At 43.9% G+C, this 6508-nt stretch overlaps 1 long non-coding RNA gene across 1 annotated transcript; it reads left to right on the forward strand.

Moving 5' to 3' along the window:
* Positions 1 to 5608: 5608 nt before the first annotated feature.
* LOC135774506 (uncharacterized) lies at positions 5609 to 6433 on the forward strand. Its single transcript, XR_012336670.1, has 4 exons — positions 5609 to 5687; positions 5784 to 5922; positions 6000 to 6141; positions 6256 to 6433. It is a non-coding gene; the product is annotated as an uncharacterized lncRNA (long non-coding RNA).
* Positions 6434 to 6508: the final 75 nt, after the last annotated feature.

A 6508-nucleotide genomic window follows, 5' to 3' on the forward strand; every position in this document is an offset into this window, starting at 1 on the left:
AATATTAAAAAAAGACAAAAATATTTGTGAAAAAAAATTGTACACACATGCAGGTCTCATCGCACAGATGCACAAACTGATTTTGCGGATGTACAAAATTTGTGTGTGACTTCACATTATTTGATGCAGGTGTTCAAGTAGGTTATGCACCATATTTACTGCAGCAATTGTAGCAAAAAATGTGAGCTTATGAGTTTCTTAATCTGTGATTTATAAAATGGGATTTGTGCAGCTGCACTGAAGGATTTGTGAATGTGTAAATGTTGTGTTTTATTTGAGGGAAAGACAAAAAAATCTACAAGTTTGCAACTCTTCCTCTGTGACTTCAAATTTACTGATACACATGTGTCGATAATCTCTATACAAATTCCACTTTCACAAGTGTGCAGTTGTCTTGCACCAAATATACCTTCATAAGATTAATTCATCCCTGGTGTGTTAAAAAGAGATTTAGAAAGTAGTTTTTTACCTACTTCTATAAGACTGTACAATCAACGTTACATAAGATGAGGAACCCTATGGAATCATGTAGATGTCCAAATAATAATAATGATTTGCAAATTGATACTGCACAAAAATTGGATGGTGTGTTATGAATGCTATTTCTTATGATGTATTATTATGTTTTATTTTCTAATGTATTTTTACTGTTTGGGGAGACTTGCTTTTGTGACATGCTTAATTTAATAAAGTTTATCAAATCAAAACATCCTAATATCTGGACTACAACATTGTGTGGGATTGCAGGGTAATGTTCTCAAATGGTTTCATACTTGACAAATAGACAATTCTATGTCCGCTTGGGTGACATCCCATCTTCCATTGCGCAACTGTCCTACGGTGTACCTTAGGGGTCCATTCTTGCACCTGCCCTTTTTTCTTTATACATGTTGCCTATGGACTCCATTTTCACTAAGCATGGGTTATCTTTTCACTTTTACGCAGACGATACACAGATTTACTTGCCACTGAAACACAAAGACCATTCTGCTCTGAACTCTCTTTTGGATTGCATAGAAGATTTAAAACCTGGCTTTCTCATAATTTCCTTTTTCTAAACGAAAACAAATTTACAACGTTATCTTTGGTACCAATGATAAATCCAACACTAGCAATTTTTATCTGAATAGTCTCTCTGATTCCATCACACCCTGGGCAAAAAATCTAGGCCTGCTACTTGACCATAACATCAAATTTGAAAAACAGATCAATGCTGTGGTAGGTTCTAGCTTTTCTCAACTAGGACGACTTGCAAAGATAAAGCCATTCCTTTCAGAAAAAAAACTCTCCTGCAGCATCTCAAAGAAATCTGTGGCGCATCTTTAGCTAGTTCAAAATGCTGCTGCTTAATTCCTCAAAGGAAAGCGAAAATTTGATCACGTCACCCCATTTTACAATCACTACATTGGCTTCTGGTACAATACAGGTTCTGTTTTAAAATGTTGCTATTCGTATACAAATCCCTAAATATTCTTGCACCTCTCTATCTCTCTGAACTTCTTCAAGACCACAATTCCTCCCGTATGCTTAGATCTTGATAACAGAACCTTGTTCTTGTCTTCAGATCACAAATAAGAAATAAAGGGGACAGAGTTTTTGCCATGGCATGCCAAAAACTGTGGAATAGCCTACCTACCCACATTAAAATGGCTCCATCTTTAACTGCATTTAAAACCATGTTAAAATAAAAAAAAAATTACAGGCTTTTAATACTGTGTGAAGTATAAGAATTGTCACCTCTGTTTTATAGCATTATTTTATTACTATTACTGCTTTTTATTATTAGTTGTGTTTTTAATTATGAATGACTATTTGCTTTTAATTTCTTTTTTATTCATCAGTGTACAGCACTTGCACTGTTTTTAAATATGCTTTATAAATACATAAACTTGAAACTTGAATGATTTTCTATGGGCAGTGAGCATTATGTGTGCACTTTGTGCACGCCGAATGCCTTGCAGTTTTTCCACCTGCCGCAGCACATGTTTTTGAAGGAGCACTAAAGGTGGCAAAAGCACCCAACGACATTTGCATCTTTCCATTGTCCAAGCGAATGAGGGGAGAGGCTGGCCTTCCTTTGTGGTGATGGAAGTTTACAGTTGTTTGAAACAACTGGACTCTCTCCTGCGTGTTTGTGCACCTCTCACCCTTGATCATGGTCAGAGCAAGTGCCCTCTTTTTAAAGTTTCTGCAAATATGACAGTTAACAGTAAAAGGGTGCTCACACTTCAATATTTGATTGACAAGACAGCTGCCTCGGTGGTTGCCTAGCAATATAAAAAGCCGTGCTCTTTTTTTAAAGTGAACAAAAAAGGCAGTGGAGCATGCCTTGCCTTTCCAAGCGTTTAAAAAGCATTTGGAATTTCCAATTTCCTGTTCAAATTGTGCTTGCATTTCTAGTTCTGATTGATCCACTTTTTCTTCTACATTTTCATTATCTGACTGAAATTAACTAAACAAAAACAAAATCAAGACCATAAAAAAGCCAAAATGGGACTCCTTTAAAAGATTGTATTCTTTCCTGTTAATTTGTAATTTGAAGCTTATAACGATTTTCTTCATCTGTAACTTTACTATTTTCACACACGTTACTAGAGATTTACTATGCATTAAAAGGTAATGGTAAATACTCACATCTGTGCTTGACATGCTGTAGTGCCGGGTTCCCCAAATCATACCCTGGAGGGCCGGAGTGTCACAGTGTAAAACTGTGTTCTGTGTGTGTCATATGTATTAGTGTTGTTCCCCGAGTTAGCCACCAGATGTCTCTTGTTTTCACTGTCACATGTGTCATGAACTGCTTCTCCCATAATCCCTTCTGTCATCAGTAATCATTGGACTCAGCTGTTCCCACTCACCTTGTTAGTGTTTGTGTATTTAAGCCTTGTCTGTTCAGTCTATGTTGTGGATTCCTTATTGTTAGTCACATCGCCTTTTGTATCTGTGTTCGTGTTGGATTTATGTTCTGGATTGTATTTATGGATTTTGACCCCTGCCTGTATGGATTATGATTTTGGATCACCCCTATTAGAACTGCTTTTGGATCTTACTATTTGTGTGTTTGTGCGAGTCGTGACAGAAGGAATCCACCATGAAAAGATCCAGCGGATTGGGGATCCGGATCAGTCCGCCCGCTACTGCTAGGGAGAGAGGCGAGCGGTTAAGCAACGTAAGGGCCCTACGCCAGCAGGGTCAACCGGTGGGTTGTCTGGCCCAAATGTTTTGGACCTTGTCTCGGGGCCTGAACTATAATGATGCAGCATTGAAGGACCTGTTTAATACCTGCCTGGATGACCCTTTACCTAGGTGGGAGATAAACGGACTGGAAATTCTGGATTTCTGGGGGTTCACCCGTTACTTAGAGCATCGTAGCCAGTGGGATAATCCAGCCACACCTGCGATGCCAGACAGGATGGCCGCCACCAAGCCAGCAGCTGTTCCTAAGGTGGCTGTCTGCAAGGCTACACCTATTTTTGAGACCGCCACTATTATACCCGCCCCGGTTCATCAGAGGGTCTCTATGGTAGAGGAGACTGTGTTCGACAGGGCAAGGATTATGCCGGCACCTGTTCTCAAAATGGCTGCCCCTGACCCAGCAGCTGTTCCCAAGATGGCCGTCACAAGGCCTACACCTACTTTTGAGACCGCCACGGTGATTCCGGCCCTTGTGTTTCAGAGGGCTGTTGCATCACAATCACCTACTCTCAGGAGAGCCATCATCACACCTGCACCTGTGCTCAGAGAGGCACCAGAGGTATGTCCCGTAAACTCAGTGCTTCTTATGTTTGCCATGGCTCTGTGGTGCGGGTGGTCTGTCTTCTGCTCTTTTGTTCAGCACGACCCTGAGCCGAGTGAGTCATCTGAGCCGAGTGAGTCATCTGAGCCGAGTGAGTCATCTGAGCCGAGCGAGTCATCTGAGCCGAGCGCGTCATCTGAGCCGAGCGCGTCATCTTAGCCGAGCGCGTCATCTTAGCCGAGCGCGTCATCTTAGCCGAGCGCGTCATCTGAGCCGAGCGCGTCATCTGAGCCGAGCGCGTCATCTGAGCCGAGCGCGTCATCTGAGCCGAGCGCGTCATCTGAGCCGAGCGCGTCATCTGAGCCGAGCGCGTCATCTGAGCCGAGCGCGTCATCTGAGCCGAGCGCGTCATCTGAGCCGAGCGCGTCATCTGAGCCGAGCGCGTCATCTGAGCCGAGCGCGTCATCTGAGCCGAGCGCGTCATCTGAGCCGAGCGCGTCATCTGAGCCGAGCGCGTCATCTGAGCCGAGCGCGTCATCTGAGCCGAGCGCGTCATCTGAGCCGAGCGCGTCATCTGAGCCGAGTGCTGAACTCTCTGCCGGTTTCAAGATGGCGGTTCCCAAGCTCCCTGCCCTCACTGCCTGGTCCAAGAAGGCCAGGTTTGAACTCTCGTTCCTATTTTACCTGGCCCAGAGGGCCTCTTTCTATTGTCTCCCTCTACCCAGGTTCCTGACACCACCAGCACCACCCTGGGTTCCTGTCCAGCCAGTTCCGCCCTGGCTCCAGCCTCCGCCCGCGGCCCCGCCCTGGCTCCAGCCTCCGCCCGCGGCCCCGCCCTGGCTCCAGCCTCCGCCCGCGGCCCCGCCCTGGCTCCAGCCTCCGCCCGCGGCCCCGCCCTGGCTCCAGCCTCCGCCCGCGGCCCCGCCCTGGCTCCAGCCTCCGCCCGCGGCCCCGCCCTGGCCGCCTGCTCTGCCGGCCCCCGCCCTGGCCGCCTGCTCTGCCGGCCCCTGAACTTTTGTGTTTCGTCATTTGGAGTGTCTGGAAGCCACTCCTTTAGAGGGAGGTACTGTCACAGTGTAAAACTGTGTTCTGTGTGTGTCATATGTATTAGTGTTGTTCCCCGAGTTAGCCACCAGATGTCTCTTGTTTTCACTGTCACATGTGTCATGAACTGCATCTCCCATAATCCCTTCTGTCATCAGTAATCATTGGACTCCGCTGTTCCCACTCACCTTGTTAGTGTTTGTATATTTAAGCCTTGTCTGTTCAGTCTATGTTGTGGATTCCTTATTGTTAGTCACATCGCCTTTTGTATCTGTGTTCGTGTTGGATTTATGTTCTGGATTGTATTTATGGATTTTGACCCCTGCCTGTATGGATTATGATTTTGGATCACCCCTATTAAAACTGCTTTTGGATCTTACTATTTGTGTGTTTGTGCGAGTCGTGACACGGAGCACTGCAGAGCTTAGCTCCAACCCTGATCAAACACAACTGAGCAAGCTAATCAAGGTCTTCATGATCACTAGAAAATCACAGGTGGGGAAGGACCTAAACTCTGTAGTGTTCCAGCCCTCCAGGGTAAGATTTGGGGAACCCTGCTGTAGTGCTTTGTGTTGCCAGTGGTATATTTGTATACTTAGAACCTATGGAATAGTGTGCTATAAACTGCTGTTTGACAGTTTCTCAACATTCTTAGTGTGTGCAATATTGGTCTGACAGCTAAAAGACAACATGATTTCCTTGCTTAAATCAGTATTAAGTCAATGTAGTTGGTTGGAAGTTGAAAAAAAACATTTTACACCACCAGTAAAAACAGAGCCCAACTTTTTCTATTTTTTCTGATGATTGGTGATGTGAATGTCTATACAGATACTGAAGGCCTCATTGCGGAGATTAGCATTGATCCTAATGATGGAATCCAAGGGATTGTTGGCTGGCAAAACGTTAAGTATGATCATCATAAGCTTTTTGTCCTACATGTAAACCACTGCATATTTAAGAATGTCCATTAATCATTTTCTGGAAATAATTTGTTCTTCCTCAGCTATTTTGTTAATGAGACTATTGGGGTTTTAACACTGGTGGCCTATAGAGATGCTGGGACATATGGAAATGTCTCTTTGTTCTTCTATGCCCAGAATATAGAGGCTCAATTGGGTCTGGATTTTAATACCACCCTATCAGTGAGTCACAAATTTTTAAGTTATAAATCTCATTTATTGCACATTATTCTTTTTCACTAAAGATTACTTTGATGCAGATAATCCACTTTGAGGATGGAGAACAGCACAAGTATATTGAAGTGGAGATTTTGGATGACACCATTCCTGAAGGGGATGAAACGTTCCAGCTAATCCTAGCAAGCCCATCGGCAGGGCTGGAACTAGGAGAAAACACTACAGGTCCATCTGGCTGGATAACTTACAACATTTATTTAAAATATTTATATTTTTCACTGACTTTGAAATTGTACCTAACAATCCTAACTATTCTATACTTATAATTTCTTTCCATAGCTACTGTTACTGTTTTTGCCAATGATGATGGCCATGGAATCATATCCTTCAATAATAGTGAACATTTCCTATTAAGAGAGCCCACCTCTGTATCAGGTCTGGGGGAGAGTGTTGCTACCCTTTACATCATACGAGACCCTCCTCAGGGCATATTTGGCACTGTAACAGTCCAATTCATCATTACTGATGCCAATGGATCCGTCTACACTGATGATCTCACACCTTCCTATGGCTTTGTGGTGCTTGAGGATGG

The sequence above is a fragment of the Paramisgurnus dabryanus genome, chromosome 5, assembly GCF_030506205.2.
Source record: "Paramisgurnus dabryanus chromosome 5, PD_genome_1.1, whole genome shotgun sequence".
In the NCBI taxonomy this organism is placed as follows: domain Eukaryota; kingdom Metazoa; phylum Chordata; class Actinopteri; order Cypriniformes; family Cobitidae; genus Paramisgurnus; species Paramisgurnus dabryanus.